General features: G+C 35.7%; 1 long non-coding RNA gene across 1 annotated transcript; it reads left to right on the top strand.

Moving 5' to 3' along the window:
* The first annotated feature begins 381 nt into the window (after positions 1-381).
* LOC114074185 lies at positions 382-26,070 on the top strand. Its single transcript, XR_003574632.1, has 2 exons — positions 382-626; positions 25,757-26,070. It is a non-coding gene; the product is annotated as an uncharacterized LOC114074185 (long non-coding RNA).
* The last annotated feature ends 538 nt before the right edge of the window (positions 26,071-26,608 follow it).

Genomic DNA, 26,608 nt, shown 5'->3' on the forward strand with positions numbered 1-26,608 from the left:
AATTGCACAAATTAAAATATTTTGGTCGACTCTCGAAATTCTATTAGTGTCAAATAAATTAGGATAAAGAAAAACATATATTTAAAAACAATGCAATACTATAAATCACAATAATTAACAACTTAACAGTCTTAAAAAACTTTAATCAACTCAGATAATTCTATTTATAATATATAAAATTGAGATAAAAAAATAAAATATATTATTTTTATAAAAAATTTAAATCATAATATAATTAACAATTTAAAATATTGAAATCAAGCTCTAAAATTCATTCTATCACATAAGCTAGTAAGGGCTCATGTATCACTATTATATACATAATTTTACTATTGATTATTATATTTATATTATATTATAAGTGATAGAAGAGGTGGCGAATTGAAATGGGTAATAAGAATGGCGGCGAGACATGTGTTAAGAGATAGAGAAATGGAGAGAATACGGCGACAATGGAGTTATCGTCAGCTCCAAAACCTTATTCTTTTTTCCCCCAAAACAAAATTAAAATAGGGGGTTTGATGAGTAAGCTGACAAAATTGATTCTCAAATCAGCCATAGCCACAGGAGAGAAGTACGGCGATAAAGAAGTTGCCGGAATCGTGTTGCTCATCGAGACTTAATAGGTACGCAATTTTATTTTTTTGGCTAATTTCTAACATATGTGCTGGGTTGATTTCATTTGTTTTCTTTCCTTGCCTAATTTATGAATCTTTAGTGTTTTTACATGTGGTGGAGTACGTGTTAGATTGCTTTCTCATAGTCAGATGGATTCTTATCTCTCTTTTATTCATAACATTTTAATTTAATAGGGCACAAATTTTAAGAAATTTGGTGAACTTGTTATTTTAAATTGAAGGTTAAATTAGAAAGTTATAAATAAAACCTTTGCTATATACAAAATGAAATGGCTATTACTAACATGACATATCAAGTGTACCCTTAGCATACATTAGGACGAATAGATGGAATCAAGATTTGAGCAAGGATAATGGGAGGAGATCGAAAACACTATCGTGATGGGGTTGCACCATAGATAGACTTTTATGCCCTTTTAATTTGTCTTGGTGATTAATAAATTAACACAACATATTGTGAATGACGTCATATTGATTGATGAGACATGCGACAAAGTTAACGATAAATTGGAGGTTTGGAGATGTACCCTTGAGTCTAAAGGATTCTTGTTGAGAAAGGTTAAGACAAAGTACTTAGAGTGCAAATTCAATGACATAACTCACGAGGGAGATGTCGAAGTGTAGATTGATACAAAATTCATCCCAAGAGAGGAAGTTTCCTTTTAATTGGGTCAATAATCCAAGAAAATGGGGAGATCGACGATGATGTTACGTATCATATTTAAATGGGTGGATAAAAAGAAAACTCGGATCCGATGTTTTGTGTAATAACAATGTACCACAAAGAATTAATGGTATATTTTATAGAGTGGTTGTTAAACCAACTCTCTTGTATCGGATTAAGTGTGGGTCAATCAAGAACTTGCATGGTTAGAAGATAAAAGCAGTGAAAATGAGGATAGTGAGATAATATTTGGAGAAATATGATTACCCTTCGGGGTGACCCAGTGGTTTGAGCTAGGGACTTTTTATGTTAGAGGTCTCAAGTTCAAAATCCGCCAGAGAAAGCAATGGGTTTGCCTTTTGGAAAGTGCTCGAAGCCTAGTGCGAGCTACTTCTCCTATGTGGTTTACGAGCTACTGCATAGGAGCGGGGGTTTTACCCTGTGCCTACCCAAAGGGTAGCAGCTACGGGTTTCCCTTGTTATAAAAAAAATTGATTAGGATTGAATATATTCGTGATTTGGTGACAGTGGTTGTGGTCTCCATAATTGACAAAATGAGGGAAACAATGTTGAGATGGTTCAGACATGTGAGAAGAGTTGCATAATGTTCAAATGAGAAGGTGTGAGAGGTTGACTCTAGTTGATTTGAGGAGAGGTAGAGGTAGGCTGAAGAAGTATTACAAAGAGATAATTAGACAAGACATGACACACCTGTATATTAACAAAGATATGAGCCTAGATAGGAGGATATATAAGTCAGAGATTAGGATAGAAGAATATTAGGGACTCGAGCTTTTCTAGTTTACATTATCAGTATAATTATTATTACTTGTTATTTTTTCAGGTTATCGTTTTATTTATTGTTGCTATTATTTCCTTTTTCATTAATTTTAGCAGGACTTCTTTACTATTGTATTGCCTTTTCATGCCTCTTTTGATATGACTTACTTTAGTCGAGGGTTTATCGAAAACAACTTTCTACCTTTACAAGGTAGGGTAAGGTTGCGTACACTACTCTCCCTAGACCTTACATTTTTTTATTATCGAGAAATCTGCACGTGACCCGCCCTTTGGACTAAGCACAACCTTCTAAACTTGGTGGATAATGGGTCAGTCCCTCTGCCCTTCTCTACTTAAATATTGGGACTTTACTTATGGAATTACATTGGGTATATTATTACTGTTTTTGTACACTTGAACTTCAGGGGGTTGTGGGGAAATGTTTTGTGAAATATCCTCCCTCCCCTCTGCCCTTCATATTTTATCAGCTTACGGTCATTGTAGGTTGCAAACCTGGTTAAAGGAGGAGAATTACTAGTAGTGTAGCCTCCGCCATAAAACTAACCAATTTTGATGCGAAGTTTTCATATCAAAGATATCGTTAGGACGTGCTCACCAAGGCACACATTACATTCACCCAAGTGATGAAAAATAAATACAGGGTTCCATCATATTGTTTCCTAGTTGTGAGAGACTAAGGCTAGGGTTCCTATAACGAATGAATGTTCCTAGTTGTGAGAGACTGAGGCAACTGTACGTATACTCGGACGCGACGCGGAATACTCGACCTTTCAGAGGTCTTATACAAGCCCTTAGACATCTTTCATCACATATACATGAAAAGTAGTGCGGAATTAAAACTTTTCATCACAATAGTCAAACTCTTTTATAGAAATATAAGAAATAACTAAGTCTCATCGTAAGCCATCTTAGACACATAAAATATCATAAGGTCACAACTCTTACATCTATTTGAAAAGAAACTATAGTCTATTAAAAAGTCTTTTAGAAAAAGAAACTAAACATAGTCCATGTCCTCGAACACATTAGGACATACCAATCTTGAGAGAATGCTACTTTCCAAGCTTCGACTTTTAAGAGAATCTCACTTGCCACCTACACTTGGACATATATCTATTTGAAAAGAAACTATAGTCTATTAAAAAGTCTTTTAGAAAAAGAAACTAAACATAGTCCATGTCCTCGAACATATTAGGACATACCAATCTTGAGATAATGCTACTTTCCAAGCTTCAACTTTTAAGAGACTATCACTTGCCACCTACACTTGGACATATATGAAATTCGCACATTGAATGCACTAAGTATAGTTAGCATGCAAGAAAACCATGCAAAAAGGGGCATTTACTTTAAGATATGCTTTCATGCTATTTTGATAGAAACCTTCATTAATAGACATAATGCAAGTCAACAATCACAAACAAGAAATATTCATATTCAACAAGTAAACCTTTCAATCACTTTAGATCCTCCACCTAGAGTTACTCTAAGACTCACTTGAGTAAGACATGCAGAGACCATCCATACACCGTCTTCAAGCACACCTAAGTGATCCTCAAAGCTACCCTAGGTAAAAACTTTTCTATTCAAATTTCCTCTACTAAGTGAAGATTATTCCTTAGAACCATTTAAGATACAAGTAATCAATTAGGAGACTTCACATAATGGTCTTGGAGGACCTAGGGAACTCACTCTAGTATCTTTAAAGCCTACTCGTGCCATGTGTATATAGCGTCTTATTTCACTACCCACACGTTGTAGAACCTATCCAATGACTAGAGTGTACATACCATATGTTGAGAATAATATTAACCGACATAGACCACACTAGCTAGGTATGGAATTCGGTGTCATAAAGACCCCACATCGTGGAAGGTGTTCTACTTGCCAAGGGTAGAACTAGGACACATCCCATGTTGGCACATGTTTAAGGAATATCAAGGGCTTCTTTGTACTCTGTCTCATCTAAAGTATAGCTACTACCACAAGCATATCCATTCAGTGCTCTGCCTTGTTTCTCATAAAGTAAATCATTCCCTAGGTGTATTAAAGAAGGTAATATCATTAAGTCCTACCGACTCATAATATTTTTTCTGCCAGCGATGGGTCCACTAGGGCTGCCAACCAAGGGTCTATTAGGATAACTCTTACGACTTTCATGCTGTTCCTGCCAACCTATCTCTAAGTCCATCATTCCACTCAAAAAGGAGGCACCATATAGGTCCATTTCTTCAACGCTTCTTATTAACCTTCTTTTCATATTCAAGTTTCACATTCTTAAACTTCTTTTCACATTCAAGGTTTTACATTCTTGACCTTTTTTTCTTATTCAAGGTTCCATATTCACTTAGGGTTCTAGACTCATCAAGAAGGGGGCCCCATGCTTAGGTTTACCGGTTCAAGACATACTCTAGAATACTTTATTTAGTTATTCAAGGAAGGGCACCTACTCTAGGTCTATCGATCCCAAACTTTCATTCTTACACTTATTCAATACAATACAAGTACCAAGTAGGGACAACTAGTCTACCAATACAAGATCCAACATCGTTCTATAAAGGTTGTCCCTAGTCCTTCATCATCATATATCAACAACTAGAGAAGAAAAATATTAATCATATCGTTATAGCACCCATACAAGATCATATAGACATCACATGAGTACCTTCACTTTATACCTTCAGATATACTATATCATGATCATACCATAATTCACATAATTATGTCGACAAAGCCATGTTCATAATGATTATAACAATTAAACGCTGCCACCATAAGTGGACCATACTAATCAATAACAATTCAATATCAATTCTATGCTAAACAAAGAAATTAGGTCAACTCACCACCTTCCAATAGCCACAATCACCATTCCTTAGCCTTTCCAACAAAATCACATAACAATAGATGTTTACAATAACAATATACATAAGACTAGGCGAACAATTCATCCATATCAATGATCCATCAATACTCAATATAGATATCAACATTATAAGGCAAGCTTTGAACAAATCTAACATTGATCAATACATAATTCAAGACCAATACAATCTACACATGAATTTAAAATAATTAAACCATGATCAATTCACCCACTTTAGAGCCAAAATCAGGAATTCAAAAAATACATGGGTTCATGGAGTTTTGATCATAAAACCATCAATTAGCATTGAATACTTCATAAATCATCCATTAAAACCTTTTAATGCAAGAACTCATGCTTAGATTTCGAAATATGGTTTAAGGGTTTTTGAGATCTTTTGAAAAGTTTTTGAAATTGACTCCTTGAATGAGAGAAGAATCAAGGATGAATAACCATACCTTATTGAGAGTCTATCCACGAAATTAGGTTGAAAACTTGGAGAATTTGGTCCTGGAACTTGAAGGTTCATCAATGGAGGATTTGACTACAGGAAACTTTTGAGGTTTTGATTTGGGGTTTTTGAAATAATGAGTTAAAGGGAGGTTTTAAGACTTAAAAATATATATATTAATGATATAAACCTTTTAAAACTAACCCCACTTAATAAAAACTAAAATAGAAATTATTTTGAATTACCAAATTAAGGCAACCCGTCCAGGGACCATGCCCAACTTGACGGCTCGAGAAGGACTTCACGGCCAAGTTGATGGCTATTGGTCTTTGGGGCAATAGACAACTTGGCCTTGCCAAGCCCCCACATGGCTAAGGCATTTCCACGACCATGTACACGGGCCATGAAGTGTCTCGTGGAAGTTGGGGTAGTGGCTTGGCCTAAGTGCCTTGCCTCACATGCTACCAAGGCAACTTCACGACCACCTTCACGATCCGTGGTCAAGACCACTGACCGTGAAGTGGCTCGTGGAGCCCTGAAGCAGTGTTGAGCGAAGGTTGGAAGCCTTGGCCTTTTGCTAAGGCCCTTCCTTACTTGGCTTGGCACAAGCCCAAGCATCCATACCCATCACTAATACACATTTTTACCTAGAGTTTATCACGTGTCTTGACGTTGACTCGCTTAATCTCATTTAACAAGACTCTCAACCATCACACACCATAAACACATAAGCACACTAGACTAGGTTACGAACGTCATGGTCGTCCCTTGACGTTCAACCTCTAAACTCTTCAAATCAGACATTGAAAGTCAAAACTCATCATTTAAACAAGTTACTAACTCAAGACACACAAGTGAAGCTCTAGATCACTCTAGTTCATATTTGAGGGTTGGAACAATCTCCCCCACTTGGAAACATTCGTCCTCGAATGAAACTTAAAACACTTCCAAGAGGTACGGACTCAAGACTAGTAGCTCACAACCATACCACATCAATACAACAAGACAATTAGCTAGAAGGAACATCAACTCCACTTAACAAGAGACTCAAATCGCAACAAGAAGGTAGGAGCGACACATACAACTTATTGTGCATTAAGACTCTACATTTCTTATTTCACATAGGAGGAACTTCCTTCTCCACCTGTTTTCATTCTCATCACATTATTTCTAAGCATGTTATGCCTATTTCTCATGAAACACATTTATGCAACATTTTCAAGAACTTCACTGTTAAGCATGCTTGTAAGCCACTCATGCAAACATTTAGGCAATTCATTATAAATGCATATCAACATGAGAGACAACATCATGTAAGCTCGTTTACTATACAAACATAAACTCATGGAAACATTCCAATATAGTAAGGAAACATGAAACTCATTTTTTTCACAAAAGAATCCCAATTCATGCACATGCTACTAGAAAGTTCAATCTCTCAAGCTTGAATATAATAGAAGAGAAGAGACAAAATCCATCAACCCAACTATTCACTATACTCTCCTCCACTTAGAAAGAATCCATCAACTCTATAACAAAAGGGAAAACTATAACTTACCGGTACCTTCATGCGGATTTGCTTCCTTGTTAGCTTGGAGGCAATAGAAACGACCATATTTTGGAGGAATAGGAACCGTACCTTTACTAAGACCTTTCTTGGTCTCTCTTCCCTTAGCCTCCAAGGTAGGACAAATCTCTCACCTTATGATCATCCTTTCCACAACCATAACACCTTCTAGTATCGGCTAGACACTTCCCAAAGTGCTTCTTTCCACAAGTAGAGCAAGTAGGTTTAACATTTTGAGAATCACCACTCCTCTCATGGTTAACCTTAGGAGCATTGGGGATATCTTGATTTGGAGCTCTCTTCTTAAACCTGGGTTGGTTTTGCCCATCGATTCTTTTTCTCTTAAAAGCTCTGCCCCTCCTTTCAAGTTTAAACTCCTCAATGGATTGAGCATATACCATGAGCCTAGATAGATTCATGTAAATATGGAGCATGGTAGTCGACACTCTTCTTTCACAAGGTCGGCAACACCGATCATAATCCTACTCATCTCATCCCTAGGGTTAAGACACCAAAGATGGAGCATACTTAGACAATAGGGTAAATTTCAAGGAATAATCCTCCACACTCATATTACCTTACCTAAGGTTTATAAACTCCTCAACTTTAACCTCCCTCTTTTCACGGGGAAAATACTTTCTTAAGAAGGCTTCCTTAAACTCTTCCCATTCTACAGGACTCGATTCGACCGGCCTATTATCTTTCCATTGTGTGTACCACACTTGAGCAACCTCCCTCAATTCAACTCCATCTTCTCCTTTGAAGCCACCTTCATAGCACTCAAAACCTTATAAACACCATCTAGAAACTCTTGGGGATCATCTCCCACCCTAGATCCAAGAAATGTAGGAGGATTCATCCCCACAAAGTCTCTTAACCAAGAGGTCATGGTACTCTCAAGAGCATTCATGCTAGGCCCTAAATCTCGATTTATTTGAGCCGTCATGGCTCGGACTAGGGTAAGAATAGCTCATCTCACTTCGTCATTAGTCATGTCCGGGGGAACCACCAGAACCTTATTCCCTTGATTAGCTATAGGGACTTGTTCAACTTGAAAACCTTAGGGAACTTGTTCAGCTTGGGGAGGAACTCCCTCATTCACCACTTCCTCATCAACTCTCCATACGGGTGTCCTTCTTGTATCCATATCCTATAAACACAAGAGAAGAGATTAGGAAAAGACACTTATAACCTCAACTCTATGGCACGAAACAAGAGTAATGAAGAAAGTGTGACTTCTATCGTCCTATAGCCTCTCGCTCATAGATATGTCGTGACTCACCACCGATGAAAGAGACTCTACTAGACGTGGCTTTTATGAGACTTTGAATCCTAAAGATTACTTCATAACCTTATGCTCAGATACCAAGTTTGTCACGACCGAGGAGCACCCCCAGACGCGACGCGGCATACTCGACCTCAAAGGTCTTATACAAGCCTTTAGACAGTTTTCATCGCATATATATGAAAAGTAGTGCAGAATTAAAACTTTTCATCACAATAGTCAAACTCTTTTATAAAAATATAAGGAAGAACTAAGTCTCATTGTAAGTCATCTTAGACACATATAATATCATAGGGTCACGACCCTTATATCTATTTGAAAAGAAACTATAGTCTTATTATAAAATCTTTTAGAAAAGGAAACTAAACATCGTCCATGTCCTCTAACATATGAGGACATACCAATCTTGAGAGAATAATACTTCCCTAGCTTCAACTTCTTAGAAAATCCTCACTTGCCACCTACACTTGTAGACATAGAAAAACATATGAAATTCGCACATTGAATGCACTAAGTATAGTGAGCATGCAAGAAAACCATGCAAAAAGAGGCATTTACTTTAAGATATGCTTTCATGTTATTTTGATAGAAACCTTCATTAATAGACATAATGCAAGTCAACAATCACATATAAGACATATTCATATTCAACAAGTAAACCTTTCCATCACTTTAGATTTTCCACCTAGAGTTACTCTAAGACTCACTTGAGTAAAACATGCAAAGACCGTCCATACACCCTTTTCAAGCACACCTAAGTGATCCTCAAAGCTACACTAGGTAAGAACCTTTCTATTCAACTTTCCACTACTAAGTGAACATTATTCCTTAGAACCATTTAAGATAAAAGTAATCAATTATGGGACTTCACATAATGGTCTTGGAGGACTTACGGAACTCACTCTAACATCTTCAAAGCCTACTCGTGCCATGTGTTGTTAGCGTCCCATTCGACTGCCCACACGTTGTAGAACCTATACAATGACTAGAGTGTACATCCCATGAGAATAGACATTAACCGACATAGACCACAATAGCTAGGTTTGGAATCCGGTGTCATAAAGACCCACACCATGGAAGGTGTTCTACTTGCCAAGGGTAGAACTAGGACACATCCCATGTTGGCATGGTTAAGGGATATCAAGGGCTTCTTTGTACTCTAGTATCATTTAAAGTAGAGCTACTACCACAAGTATATGCACTCGGTGCTTTTCCTTGTTTCTCATAAAGTAAATCATTCCCTGGATGTATTAGAGAAGGTATTATCACTAAGTCCTACCAACTCATAATACTTTTTATCCAAGGATGGGGGCACTAGGGCTGGCAACCAAGGTCTATTAGTATAGCTCTTATGACTTTCTTGAAGATGGTCTCATGTCATTCCTTCCAACCTATCTCCAGGTCCATCATTCCACTCAAGAAGGAGGCACCATATAGGTCCATAACTTCAAGGCTTCTTATTAACATTATTTCATATTCAAGGTTTTACATTCTTAACCTTCTTTTCATATTCAAGGTTTTACATTATTGACCTTTTTTCTTATTTGAGGTTCCACATTCACTTAGGGTTCTAGACCATTAAGAAGGGGTACCATGGTTAGGTCTATCGGTTCAAGACATACTCTAGAATACCTCATTTAGTCATTCAATGAAGGGCACCTACTCTAGGTCTATCGATCCTAGACTTTCATTCTTATACTTATTCAATACAATACAAGTACCAAGTAGGGAAAACTAGTCTACCAATACAAGATACAACATCGTTCTATAAAGGCTGTCCCTAGTCCTTCATCATCATATATCAACAACTAGAGAAGAAAAATATTTAATCATATCATTATAGCACCCATACAAGATCATATAGACATCACATGAGTACCTTCACTTTATACCTTCATATATACTATATCATGATCATACCATTATTCACATAATTATGTCGACAAAGCCATGTTCATAATTATTATAACAATTAAACGCTGCCACCATAAGTGGACCATACCAATCAATAACAATTCAACATCAATTCTATGCTAAACAAAGAAATTAGGTCAACTCACTACCTTCGAATAGCCACAATCACCATTCCTTAGCCTTTCCAACAAAATCACATAACAATAGATCTTTACAATGACAATATACATAAGACTAGGCGAACAATTCATCCATATCAATGATCCATCAATACTCAATATAGATATCAATATTATAAGGCAAGCTATGAACAAATCTAACATTGATCAATATATAATTTAAGACCAATACAATCTACACATGAATTTAATATAATTAAACCATGATCAATTCACCCACTTTAGAGCCAAAATTAGGAATTCAAAAAATACATGGGTTCATGGAATTTTGATCATAAAACCATCAATTAGGATTGAATACCTCATAAATCATCCATTAAAACCTTTTAGTGCAAGAACCCATGCTTAGATTTCGAAATATGGTTTAAGGGTTTTTGAGATCTTTTGAAAAGCCTTTTAAATTGACTCCTTGAATGAAAGAAGAATCAAGGATGAATAACCATACCTTATTGAGAGTCTATCCACGAAATTAGGTCGAAAACTTGGAGAATTTGGTCCTGGAACTTGAAGGTTCATCAATGGAGGATTTGACTACAGGCTTTTGAGGTTTTGATTTGGGGTTTCTGAAATAATGAGTTAAAGGGAGGTTTTAAGACTTAAAAATATATATATATTAATGATATAAACCTTTTAAAACTAACCCCACTTTAGATCCTCCACCTAGAGTTACTCTAAGACTCACTTGAGTAAGACATGAAGAGACCGTCCATACACCCTCTTCTAGCACACCTAAGTGATCCTCAAAGCTACCCTAGGTAAAAACTTTTCTATTCAAATTTCCTCTACTAAGTGAACATTATTCCTAAGAACCATTTAAGATACAAGTGATCAATTAGGAGACTTCACATAATGGTCTTGGAGGACCTAGGGAACTCACTCTAGTATCTTCAAAGCCTACTCGTGCCATGTGTAGATAGCATCCTATTCCACTACCCACACGTTGTAGAACCTATCCAATGACTAGATGTACATCCCATATGTGGAGAATAATATTAACCGACATAGACCACACTAGCTAGGTATGGAATCCGGTGTCATAAAGACCCCACATCGTGGAAGGTGTTCTACTTGTCAAGGGTAGAACTAGGACACATCCATGTTGGCACATGTTTAAGGAATATCAAAGGCTTCTTTGTACTCTAGTCTCATCTAAAGTAGAGCTACTACCACAAGCATATCCATTCGGTGCTCTGCCTTGTTTCTCATAAAGTAAATCATTCCCTAGGTATATTAGAGAAGGTAACATCACTAAGTCCTACCGACTCATAATACTTTTTCTTCCAGCGATGGGTCCACTAGGGCTGCCAACCAAGGGTCTATTAGGATAACTCTTATGACTTTCTTAAAGATGGTCGCATGCCGTTCCAGCCAACCTATCTCTAAGTCCATCATTCCACTCAAAAAGGAGGCACCATATAGGTCCATCCCTTCAACGCTTCTTATTAACCTTCTTTTCATATTCAAGTTTCACATTCTTAAACTTCTTTTCATATTCAAGGTTTTACATTCTTGACCTTTTTTTCTTATTCAAGGTTCCACATTCACTTAGGGTTCTAGACTCATCAAGAAGGGGGCCCCATGCTTAGGTTTATCGGTTCAAGACATACTCTAGAATACTTTATTTAGTTATTCAAGGAAGGGCACCTACTATAGGTCTATCGATCCCAAACTTTCATTCTTATACTTATTCAATACAATACAAGTACGAAGTAGGGACAACTAGTCTACCAAATACATGATCCAACATCGTTCTATAAAGGGTGTCCCTAGTCTTTCATTATCATATATCAACAACTAGAGAAGAAAAATATTAATCATATCGTTATAGCACCCATACAAGATCATATAGACATCACATGAGTACCTTCACTTTATACCTTCAGATATACTAAATCATGATCATACCATAATTCACATAATTATGTCAACAAAGCCAAGTTCATAATGATTATAACAATTAAATGCTGCCACCATAAGTGAACCATACCAATCAATAACAATTCAATATCAATTCTATGCTAAACAAAGGAATTAGGTCAACTCACCACCTTCCAATAGCCATAATCACCATTCCTTAGCCTTTCCAACAAAATCACATAACAATAGATGTTTACAATAACAATATACATAAGACTAGGCGAACAATTCATCCATATCAACGATCCATCAATACTCAATATAGATATCAACATTATAAGGCAAGTTATGAACAATTCTAATATTAATCAATACATAATTCAATATCTCAATACAATCTACGCATGAATTCAATATAATTAAGGTATGATCAATTCACCCATTTAGAGCCACAATTAGGAATTAAAGAAATACATGGGTTAATGGAGTTTGATCATAAAACCATCAAATAACATTGAATACTCCATAAATCATCCATTAAAACCTTTTAATACAAGAACCCATGCTTAGATTTCGAAATAGGGTTTAAGGGTTATTAGATCTTTTGAAAAGCCTTTAAACATTGGCTCCTTGAGTGAGAAAAGATCAAGGATGAATTCACCATCACTTATTGAGAATCTATCCACCAAATTGGGTTGAAAACTTGGAGAATTTGGTCCTATTCCTTGGAGCTCGAATGTTCATAAATGGAGGATTCGACTAGAGGGAACTTTTGAGGTTTTGATTTGGGGTTTTTGAAATAATGAGTTAAAATTATATATATTAATGATATAAACCTTTTAAAACTAACCCAACTTAATAAAAACTAAAATAAAATTTTTTAGAATCACCAAATTGGGGCAGCCCGTCTAGGGACCACGATCAACTTGACGGCTCGTGAAGGACTTCACGGCCTTGTTCACGACTCGTGGTCCTTGGGGCAGCAGCCAACTTGTCCTTGCCAAGCCCCCACATGGATAAGGCATTTCGACCACCATGTTCACGGGTTGTGGTCAAGATCACTGGTTGTGATGTGGCTTGTGGAAGTTAGGGCAGTGGCTTGGCCAAAGTGCCTTGCCTTACATGCCACCGAGGTAACTTCACGACCGCTTTCACGATACGTGGTAAAGACCACTAACCGTGAAGTGGATCTTGGAATCCTGAGGCAGTGTTGAGCCAAGGTTAGAAGCCTTGGCCGTTTGCTAAGGCCCTTCCTTCCTTGGCTTGGCACACGCCCAAGCATCCATGCCCGTCACTTAAAACACATTTTTATCTAGATTCTAGCGTAAACAGACTTTGAAAGTCAAACTCATCATTTTAACAAGTTACTAACTCAAGACACACAAGTGAAGCTCTAGTCACCCTAGTTCATTTTTTAGGGTTGTAACACTAGCACTGGTGGATAGAATTACATGATACCTATTATAGGTAGGAGGTAATAATCTAGCCCGCACACCAGGATCATATATTACTAAAAGCATGAACAAAAAAGTTAAAAGTTGAATTACAGTTTTACCCCTTTTATAAATTAAATTGTTATAAAATATTTAAATATTTTATTGTATAAATTCAATTAAATGTTAATGACTTTTAGACTTCCTAATTAATTCCTAATTAAATATCTAATTTATTAATATTTATCATCTTGATATTCCTTCTATTCTATTTATATAAATTCAACTTCTTTATCTCATGACACCCCTACCAAGATTATTAGGCTATTATTTTTATTCTATAATAAAAGTAGATGATGAAGACTCTTGAATTTTGATAGGATATGAAAGGAGTCGATAAAAACTCAGAGAGTTATGTAGTAATTTGTACTTATTTTTTTATCTATATATACATCAGTCTTATAAGAATAATGTCTATATTGTACTTTTTTCTTAAATCTGTTTCTTTTTGTCTTTTTCTCTCTCTATTAGACTTCTTAATTTAGTTTTCTATGAATGTTTTATTGCCGTAAGTCTTTTATTCTTATTTTGTAATTGTTACATTTTATTATTCATTACAATTTACATATATATTTTCATGAAATTGTTGTCATTCTAACGTTACTATAAAAATTCACATGAAACACACGTGCGAAGCACGTGCTCAGAAACTAGTAATTAAAAAAGAAGAGAAATTGGATCTTTCTTTTTATGATATATTGTAACAGATTGTGACAACACAATTGTTCATTTTAGGAGTACGAGTAGTAGTACTAGATGTTTCTACTACTACCAAATGTCAGAGTAGGTTGAGAAGGTACGTAGACAAAGGTTTGCAATGTGTCTTAGCCAAGAGACAATCCTCCTATTGGTGCTCAATGACATGCTAGATCTATATTAGTTGATCTTCCTATCATTCCAAAGGCATTGCCAACACCAGCTCAAGCCTAGGAGGGTTTCATCTCTACACCTATGTAACAAGATGCTTCCATTCATATTATAGTATTGTTGGAGACAATTGTAGAGATTTTGGAGCTCGGCTTTGTGCAATTTTTAGAAGAAATTACTAATTGTGTTAGGGTAAGCCTGCTAAACTTTTATTTGAATAAATTACATGATTTTACATGAGATTTAAGGTTCTAATCTGTGAATTTGAAGTGTAAAATTGGGACTTTTTGCCATATATTTTGATGATTTGGGAGTCGATTGATGTCGGATTGAGAAAATATTATTACATGTGGAACCCTTAGGACATGGGTAACTTGATTTTAAAATTAGTTTGGGATCTTGACCTTTGAGAGTCTTTAGTTAAATTTGACCTAGACTATGTATTAAATTAGGAGAATCAATTTTTTTAGCTTTGTAAATGTTAATGCTTATTCTTTAGGAAATATTTGAGTTGTTTCGACACGTTAGGACATGGTAAAGTAGTCAAGAAGTGTTAAAAGCTCTCTTTGAATGAGTTAAGTTAAGAATTTAACCTCAATAAGAGAACTTTCTCAATGTATGTGTTGTACATGACTTAACGTGAGGGACAATGTATACATGTGATGAGCTTATATAAAATTTTGAGTTCAAAGCGAGGAATGTTAAGAGTGTAGCTTTATATCATATATTTGTGTTTTGATGCATTGAGCATGATATTCATGCCTTGTGATGAATTCAGATTTGTTATATTCAAGAAAAGCATGTTTTATATCAAAATCTATTGAAATCTTAATTTGTGAAGTGTTATTACTATGGAGCTAAGACATAAGTATTTTGGACTGTGAGTCCAATATTGGGACATCGTGAGGACAATTTGAGTTCAATCAGTACAAAGATGTGGGGCTGTTTAGCCGAATTTTGAAAGCGTCATGTGAGGCCTATTTAGTCTATAATATCATAAATATAATCATGTGTTCATGTGATATGGTGCCGTCCTTCATGAGTCACAAGCTTGGAACCTCAATTGCAATAGGCAAGCTGATTGTGAAAAGAGTTGGCCAGCTAAGTTAAAGAGTGAATTCATGTGATAAATGTTGGTTTATAAAGTAACTTTAATCACTATCTTGTTGGGAGCCGTCAATGAGATTTACAAGGTACATGTCAAATTTTATATTCATTCTGCACTTGTTGCACTCTTGTGTAGGTATTAATTGCAGTTTCAACATGGTATGTGAGTGAGATCCAACTTTTATAGTGAGTCTCTTGTCTTTTATGTAGTGGCCATTGTGTTTCTTATCTATATGTTATTTCATTCTTAGTGGAACTTTGTACTAGTTGAGAAAATTCTACTATCCGTATAGTTTTGCTTATTATTGTGAGAAATATAGGAGAAATAAATAATTATTGAAATTGTGTATCTATATTATTACATTGAAACTCTATATAGACACAACATTGAACTCTTATTCCAATTAGGATTCCTATTCCTGTTCCTAGTCTTATTCCTATTAAATACGATTATATATGTATTCTTATTCTAACATGCTCCCTCAAGCTGGTGCATACCTAGCTTGTTACCGATGTAATTAATACAAGGCCCGGTGAAGGACTTGGTGAAGATATTTGCAAGCTGATCATTTGACTTCACAAATTTTGTAACAATATCTCCTAGGAGTATCTTTTCTTTGACAAAGTGACGGTCAATTTTAATGTGTTTAGTCCTTTCATGAAACACTGAATTTGATGTGATATGAAGAGCTGCTTGATTATCACACAAAAGTTCTATCTGAACGATTTTTCTAAATTTTAGCTCTCCCAACAACTGTTGATCCAAACTAGCTCACAAGTTGATGAGACATTGCTCGATATTCTGATTTTGCACTAGATCGAGCGACCATACTCAATTTCTTACTCTTCAATGACACCAAATTACATCTTACTGGAACATAATATTCTAATGTTGAACGTCTATCAGAGGCTGATCCTTCCCAATCAGCGTATATATATCTAGTGATATGCTCATCGCCTTAATCCTCGAAGAGTAGTCCTTTACCATGAGTTGACTTTATATATTGCAGAATACAAACAACTGCTTCCTAATGACTATGGGGAAGTCATAAACTGACTTACAACACTCACTGGAAAAGAGATGTTAGGTCTAGTCATTGTAAAATACTTCAAGTTTCCAACCAACCCTCTATACCTTTCAGGATTATTAAGTGGTTTCCTTTGCCCTGAAAGAAGTTTAACATTCGGATCCATAAGAGTGTCAATGAGTCTACATATCATCATTCATGTCTCCTCAAGAATGTCTACGACATACTTGTGTTGAGAAATAACAATACGTGATCTAGACTGAGCAGCCTCAATACCTAGAAAATACTTCAGTTTGCCAAAGTCTTTAGTCTGGAAATGCTTAAAGAGATATTGCTTCAAATTACTGATATCATCTTGATCATCGCCAGAAATAACAATATCATCAGCATAAACAACCAAATAAATACTGTGATTTGGTGTAGAATGCTGATAAAATACAAATGATCAACTTCACTACGTGTCATGCCAAACTCTTTTACTATGCTAAAATTCCAAACCAGGCCCGAGAAGACTTTTTCAGACCATAGAGTGATTAATGCAATTGACATACAAGGCTACTAAACACCCCTTGAGCAACAAAATCATGTGGTTGCTTCATATAAACTTCTTTCGCAGGATCACCATGTAGAAAATCATTTCTAATGTCCAACAGATAAGAGGCCAATGATGAACAACATCCGTAGATTGAAAAAGCCGTACATATGCTATTTTAGCTACGGCTGTGAAAGTATCACTATAATCGAGTCTAAATATCTGAGTTTACGCTTTGGCAACAAGGCGAGCCTTAAGCCGCTCAATCTGACCGTCTGGACCAATTTTGAATGCATAAACTCAATGACAACCAACACTAGATTTACCTACTGGAAGAGAGACAAGTTCTCAAGTACCACTCATATGTAAAGCAGACATCTCATTAATTCTAGCCTGCCTCCATCTAGAATGAGAAAGTGTTTCACCTGTAGTCTTAGGAATGGAAATAGAGGACAAAGATGATACAAAGTCATAATGGGGTGAAGAGATACGATGACAACTCAAAAAAGTATAATGTGGGTTAGAATTTCTAGGGGATCGTATACCTTTTTGAAGTGCAATCGGTTGATTAGAAGGAGGCAAGTCTGCAGTAGGATCTGGGTTTTGTGTATGACATGAATCCTCTAGGACTACTGTTGGGCATGGACAACGATGATAAGTCAGAAGTGGTGGCACTACCACGGGAGATGTAGAAGTAATTTTCTCAAAAATTGGTAAATGAAAGACATAAGGTATGGGTACGAGCTCAGAGACATCAGAATGATTAGAAGATGTATAATAAGGTAAAGAATCGAAGAATGTGACATCAACGGACATAAGGTATCGACAAGATTAGGTGAATAGCAACGATACCCTTTTTCAACTCGAGAGTAACCAAGAAAGACACATTTGAGAGCATGAGGTGCTAATTTATCTTTACCCGAGGCTAAGTTATGAACAAAACATGTGCTCCCAAATACACAAGAAGGGAAGAGTATAGATGTAAGTGAGGAAACAATATGTAATGTGGAACTTGATTCTGAATAGAAGATGAGGGATTCTATTAATCAAATAGCAAAATGAAAGGAGCCAAGAACTGCATCGCCCCAAAAATGCAGCGAAACATGGGATTCAATGATGAGAGTGTGAATTGTCTCAGTGAGATGCCTATTCTTCCTTTCTGTCACACCATTCTTTGAGGGATGTACGGACAAGATGTTTGGTGAGTAATTCCTTGGTTAGTCATAAATTATTGAAATTGGGAGGATAAGTATTCGAAGGCATTATCATTAAGAAAAATATGAATAGTAACACCAAAGTGATTTTGTATTTCAACAGAGAAACTTGTGAATATAAAAATAACTCAAAACGATGTTTCATTAAGAAAACTCAAGTGCATCTTGAATAATCCTCAATGAAACTAACAAAATAACGAGAACCTAAGGGTGAATTGACTCTACTAGGATCCCAAATGTCATAATGAACTAGATTTTTTTTATTTCAACAAAGAAACTTTTGGATATGAAAATAACTCAGAACGATGTTTCATTAAGAAAACTCAACTGCATCTCGAATAATCATCAACGAAACTAACAAACTAACGAGAACCTAAGGGTGAATTGACTTTACTAGGATCCCAAATATCACAATGAACTAGTGAAAACATAGACTCTGACCAACTCTCTTGACATGACTCACAATCTAATATGGATAAAGAGAAAAGACATAAAGTCAACACTGAAGTTGTCTCGAATTTTCAAAAAGACACCTTAACTTTGCAATTGTTCTAATACCCACTAAACAATTTTGAATAGATATAATTATATCATTTTTCGTCCACCTGACATAGAGAGTGGTGTGCACTCTCTCAAAGAGAGTGAAAAACCTATAATAAATAATATAATTTTATTTTTCATAAGTACTTTATTATAAAATATATTTTCTTATTTTTCTTGTTATTTAACTTTTTTTCCTTTTTATTTTTTCTTTCCCTTTCTTCTTTCTTCTTTCTTCTTCACCATCCATTAAAGCTTTTTACTTTCAATGTCATCATTCTTACCACAACTTCACCGTCCCTTTTTATTACTATTAATTCTACTCTCTTTTATTTTAATTTTTTATCTAAATATTTTCTTAAATTTCGAACAATTTGATAAATCCATTAGATTTCAAGATGATTAGGAAGTATCATATACTTTTTTTTTATCCGATTTTAATTAAGTTCTTTCAATTTTTTGGAATTAATTGATTCTTTTAAAATTATCATTTCTAATTTTGAATTTATATGAAAAAGAGTAGTTTATGATACCTTCTAAATTTTCTTAGAAAAATAATCAATTTTGCTATCAATAATTCAATAAAGTCTAAAAAAATAATATGAATTTTATAAAGAATTTGACCAGAAGAAGAAAAAGAAGATTAAAAAAATGGGAGTAGGGCTCAATTTGACATGGGGTGTAGGAGGTGAAGAAAAAAAAGATAATGGAGGAATGAAATCACTTGAAAGTGGGAGGTGGGAGATGAAGTGACATTTAAGATAAATCAAAAAGTCAAAAAGTAAGAGAGAGAGAAATAAAGTTTTAAAAAAAAGATAAAGGAAAAACTTAAGATAAAAAAAATATATTTTAAATTAAATTAACATGTGTCATATAATGATTGGTGTGTGAATATACTTGCTTCTTAAAACTTGGGGCTGATCGAAAAATGGTATAATAACATATGTTCAAAATTGTTTAGTGGGGTAATAGGACAGTTGCAAAGTTAAGGTGTCTTTTTGCAAATCCAAGACAATATCAGTGGTGACTTTATGTCTTTTCTCATGGATAAACTAGACAAACTAGGCACCATCTTTTGTAGGTTGGAAAAACTTGGATGTCCTAAATGTTTGTGAATTAGGGTTAGAGTATATGTAACGGAGCATGATGTGAAAGAATTTGAAGAGGTAAGATAGTATTGGTCTTGTGATTCATGTATTGTGCCGATCATTTGTCCCATACTGTGGTCCTACATGAGAAAAAATCATCAAAAAAAGTTCTGACACAATGTAGGACATACGTCAAATGACTAGCAGATGCTAGATTAAAAGGAGAACCGGGAACTTAAGGAACATAGTCTAGAGGGACAGAAGAGAGGGTTTGGTTTTTCCAACCCCTTTTGGTTTTATTTGGCTCTCATTGGCCAGAGTAATAGTAGAGTAATAGTAGAAATAGATTGTGAATAAACAATATCAGAAAAAGTGATTTTGTTACCAGAAATATGATCAAAAGTGCCCGAGTCCATGAGCCATAATCTAAGACTACTAGATTGTGAAACACAACATGAACATTAGGCTGAGTAACCGAGGCTACTTGTGGAGACGTTTGCTTACTTGATCGATACCGAAGGAACTCATCATATTCTACTTGAGCAATATGAGCATTATTGGGTGGTTGATCAGGCAAAGCAACAAATGCTACTTGTGGAGAAATTTGCTTGCTTGCTTAATTTTAAAGGGACTCGTTATATTCCTTTGTAGCAGTAGGAAGCTTATGACAATAGCTATACTTGGATCGAGATGTTTCGAAATGACCTATTCCTCATCAATTCTCCATAGGATGATATGTTCGTTTCTCTATGGTTTGAGATGCCAAAATAAAGAAGTTAATGATGGATGATGAAACTACTTGGTTACTAGCAGGCGCGGCTTGAATAAGTAGACGAGAGATTAATTCATCAATTATAGAACTGCAGGACTTGCTAAAATCTGATTATGCACTGAATCATGGTCGGAGGAAGTCCAACAAGCGTAAGAACTAGAAACAATGTTTGTCAATGCTCTTGTTGTTTGTTTACATTCGTAGTGACTGTCATCAATATTTCTGGCACGAGCCTTTTCCCAAACTGAATAACATGCATGTGATGGGTGATTAAGGACATTAACTTAGAATCGATTGATTGACATACGAACTACATAATTGAGCATCAACCTTCTCCTATTGTGCTTTGGCTTTATCATTAGCCTCAATAGCCTTTGCCTTTTCATCTACCACACAAGCATTGTTGGTTAAGTGATCTTGGATGTCTTGACCCTTGCACCACAGCTGAATCGAAAAAGCCAAGCTAAATAGTTTGAGCTTTCCATTAATGGTTCTGATCATAGCACTCGAACATCCTATATTCTTAGAGCCAAAAAATAGTGATCCCGAACGACATATTGTGAAATAAGAATATTCTCACAAAATGATAATAATAAGAAAAGAATTTTGGGGCCAGAATTCGACTGCTAGAATGGATGGAACTGCTGAAAATAGATTTTATTGTTAAAAAAAGGGATCTGATCACCAAAAACTGATAGGAATCAGGAAAAATTATATGGTCAGCCTCGAAATCAAGAGGCCACCCCATTGGAAAAAGAAAATAGCTGAAAAAATGGTTGGAAGACGACGCATGCTTGGTGCATAAATCTGACTCGCTCACCAAAAGTTCACTTCTAGTGGCGCATGAAGGCACGTGTGAGACTATTTTTCGGCGAATCTGACTGGGGTTTGGTCATTGGAGGATTTCAAACCTAGTGGTTGTTTTGGTTTTTGAAAAATACTGACATAATTTTATCTTCTCAGACAGTAGTTAGGTTACCGAAAAATTGCATAGTGACGGCTGAATTAATTTTCTAACCATTGCTCTGATACCATGTGAGAAATATATTATTAAAATGTGTATCTACATTATTACATTTATACTTAGTTATTTTCTTCCATGGCTATAGTCAGGTTCCATTACGGCTAGAAATTTAATTGGTTTATATATGAAGTAATAATACATCATTAAAATTTATCTAAGAAAATTGTCTTTAAAGGCAAGCCCAACAACCGATGCCTTAACTTGTCCGAGTGAAACCACTACTATGAAATGAGACATATGCGGAATAAAATGGGTATGCAGATTCATAAAATAAGCCTTTCAAGAAAATTCTCATTCATAAAGCATATTAGTCATTAAAAGAAATAATTTCCATTAATGAAGTTGGATTTGCAAAGTATGATGATGCTAAGGTCAAAACTGAATACAGAGCATAAACCTAGGCATTAACTCTAATCTGTCTATGAAGTCTCTAATATAATTTGAGTAACAATGTTTACTAGGACAGGTCCCCAACATGCCCATAAGTAGAAAGTTGAAATTAATACTTGTGGCCTAAGAGAAATGTAGGACTCACCAATAGTCGAGAGATGAAAATTCATACAGGATAGCTTGATCATGATAATAAAATGTAGTGTTCTGAACAAAAAGGCACGTGAAGTATATATAAAGTAGTACCCGTATGTAACATAACATGGAATGAATCATAATAGGGACTTAGAATAGAAAGGCAACCAAAGAACATGACGAAGTGTAATCAAAGGACTTAAATCATGGAGTTGACCTTATTGTTTTCATCTTTCGTCCTTATTAAATTCATTATAGGATTTTTCTAGGATAACCATGGAGTTTAATATCTTCCCGATCAGCTAAGACTTCCATTACCTTGTCGGGGTATAATACATACATAACATGTTTGCTATCAAGGATCCATAAAAATGCCACATCAGGGCATCAAATGTATTTGCCTGACGCGATAGAATGTTCCAAAACCTATGTTGGCATATGTAGTTTCGGGTACTTGTTATATAAAGTCATGCCTTCCTGCATTAACACTGCTACTCCTCGTTCATTAAATGAAATAGTCTATCTCAAAAACTCATGAATCATAATTATCTCGAAAGCTCATAAATAATGGTATGTGTTGTGCATCATATTGCAAAATTCACAAGTTTCATAATCTTGGTCCATAAATCGAAGTCATGTTAATCATGTCATAATATCATAAAGTTCATATTTTGATGAACAATTATGGTTTATACGATGTAATAATTTGATAGAAATATCATGGGGCTCATGGGTTTCGATCATGAAGAGAATTTAGAATGATCATAATGAGTTCATGAAATTCGTAATGAGTTAACATGAGCAAGAAAATAAGCTTTCATAACTTGGCCTACTCATTCATTAAGGAGAACTCATAGAAAGGAAGAATATTGTGTGGGGAGAACAATTATGTTCCGCACATAGAAGATAACCTTACATTTCTTAATATGTCCTGAACCATGGATAAAATTCCAAACTTGGTGAAGAACGTCCAACAATTCTATATTTGAGCCTTTAAGAAGGGTTTATTCAAAGACCTTATGATCTTAAAGTGGAATCGTGTTACGAAATTCATATATACAGGTGTTAGAAACACTACAAAATACATATGGTGTGGGAGAACTTATCTTGTTGTGGGGAGTGTTGAGTGGAGAAGAGAGTCGTCGTAGGACTCTAAATATATGGATCATCACAGAATCAAGAGATAAGTCGACATTGAACAAGAAAGTCGCTGAAAAATTGGTCGAAACTCAGCACTAGCAAGTGGTACTGACATGTTCGTTACAACCCTAGATCTAGTCATGCGTGAGGGATCTGCGATAGATGAACTTGGTTGGACTTTGGTCGTCAAAGGTTGTTGGACCTTGGGGTGGTGTTGGATTTTTCACAACACGAACAAAAATAGAGGTAGCTATGAGTAGTCACCAGAATTTGCACAATGACAGTTAATTTTGCTGGAACGATGCACAATGATACTTTTCGAAGAAAAAAAAGGACCAGGAAGAGGCTCACGCGCTCGGTGGATGGTGTATATCTCGCTGGAGAAATATGCTTCCAACGGCGGTGGGGGTGTGTGGAATGTTTTTTGCTAGTTGAATTTGTGGGTTTTAGTCATGAGAGGTTGGGGAACCCGAGGTGGTGGTGGTTTCCACACAACACTGATGAATACACCATGCTCCATTTATATACACTACATTATACTCCTTAGTCAAGTAGGATTCTTTGTCCTATGACCCTCTGTCAAATGATGTGAACATGTACTCCATGCAACTGAACTATGTCATGGATGTAGATACTTGTTAAATGCTCCAATGTGCGAGTAGGCTGTATCGAAAAGAAATATTCGGAGTTTGTGAGACTGGCTACAAATACCCAAACAGACTAATGCTTCCTCAAAGCATATCACAAGCCTACCACAAAGTTTATAGTGATCTTATCCAATTTGCACTCAGGATTAACCAGGTTCTGACCTATCCCCCTAGGTTTCAGATTTTCATACTTTACTTGCTGACGAATCAAGCAACGCGTTACATGGTCAGATATGCTTGTTTTCATCCTTCTTCACCAGAAATGCCTCTTCAAGTCTTGACACATCTTTGTAACCCCTAGATAGATTGATTCGTGGGAACTATGAGCTTTTTCCACAATAGTCCATCTCAAATCCCTATATTGGGCACACAAAGTCTACCATCAAATCTCATTAACCCATCAGGTTAGAGAATTACCTTATTAACCTCTCCCCAGTCCACTTTCTACTTGAGCTTAAACAAATGGGGATCCTCAAAAGATAAGCTTTGATCCATTCATATCATGCACACAAGCGTACCCCTAACAGTGAAGCATCAAGTTTAATTCCTTGGTTAGTCCAGAGCAAAAAATCAATAGCCAAGGGTCGAATAGAAGCTGATGGGAAGCCAAACTACTAGTGGACTTCCTACTTCAGGTATCTTCCACCACGTTTGCTTTCCCTGGATGGTACGAGATAGTCATGTCAAAATCCTTAGGTGACTCAAGCCAGCTTCCCTACCTCAAGTTCTGATCTTTCTACTTGAAGATAGGTAGTTTTTTCTCGTGATTCTTAAGTTGTCTATAGGCTATGTAATCACCCCACCTCCGTGCATCAAAACCCTCCAAAGCCTATACGAGAGACATCACAATACATTGTATAACAACCTCCCTCCCTATTAGGCAAAGTCAACATTGGTGCTGTAGTCAAAGATGTAACTATAGCTACTGAAATGAATTCATTTGTAATTTGAAATGTATTTATCATGAGAAGTGTTTTTGCTGAAGTTTACTGTATAGCATGATATGATATGAATTCAAACAAACTATATTGTTTTGAAAATGTTTGATATGTGGTTACTTTGTATCTAAAGAAAAGCAGTTGGAGATCAGAGTTTGACAAATATTGTAGTTAATGATGAGTTCGTTTGCCTAGTGCACCTAGCTTTTGTCTCTGTATTACAATTATGTTCATTGTTAGAGGAAAGTCTTAAATCAGTACACCGTTATTGATATTCTCCGAGCGGGGATCACTGTCATGATTAAACTCTCACAGAGGGGTCCATACAACTTATATTGGTTCTCTCTCATGGTAGGTAATCAATCGTTTAGATTGTAACACCGCATCTTGTAGAGTTTGTACTCGTGAATTTGACGATGGGTCTGCGATGATGTTCATTTATTTGTTGCGGTGTTTGTATGATGGTTTATCACTATTGCAATAAAGCATTACCACTATGTTTTATGAATACCATCTACTTGCATGTTTCCCAACTAGCCCCTTTATAGAATAGCTATTGGGAAGCGTTATCAATTCACTAAGCTAGCTAACTCACTTTTATGTTATTATTGTTTTACAGAGACAACTATGACAGAGATGAGAAACCCCAGCTAGAGCTCGTGAAGTCGATATTATTGGTGAATTTTTCATTGGTTCAAGGTGGCCTTTATCATTTATTCTTGTCCTTCCTTTATAACTCGTAATATTGCTCCATTTGTTAGTTTCATGTGTACTTTGTTCATCATGCGTTAAAATTTCTTATTGATAGACCTTGGTCTATTGTCTGACAAGTAGGAAGTTAGTACGATGAAGAATGGATTAATCGAATGAGAATACACAGATGGAGGAATATGGACATACATTTCATGTCAAAATAGATTTTACCTTTTTCTACTTTCTCCTTTCAAACAAATAAAAATTATTGAAGTTCTCTTCAATGCATGATATTGAGAATGCGCATTGGCGATGACCTTTTCTTTTTGTAGTGCTTCTTGTGTTATATGATTTTAGCTGAGACAGGTAAATTTGGATAGCCCTAGAAACAGGGGAAACTCTGTCCAATTTTTATACAATGTTTTCCCGTTAGCAAAGCTTTTGTGATAGAACAACATGATGATGTTGTGGATGCAGGGTGTTTCTAGTGTACTACTCTTCCATCATCTGTTACAAATTCCATAATGCTTTATTTATCCAACTAATTTTGGTTGTTCTGGTAAAAAAGGATTATACTTGTGGTGTGACACCATGCAACATTATTTCTTATAGAGGTCCTGCCTGCATTTTGTAAATGAAGCAGCCCAAAACCGTTGGTTGTTTAAAAAAAATGAGAATTTTTTATGTCATTTTTTCAAGAAAAATTGCGAGGCAATATGTAATGAAAGAGGCATATACCTGAATGCAATGCACTATTACTGCCTGAATGTTTTTGCTA

Source organism: Solanum pennellii, chromosome 10 (genome assembly GCF_001406875.1).
Source record: "Solanum pennellii chromosome 10, SPENNV200".
Lineage (NCBI taxonomy): Eukaryota > Viridiplantae > Streptophyta > Magnoliopsida > Solanales > Solanaceae > Solanum > Solanum pennellii.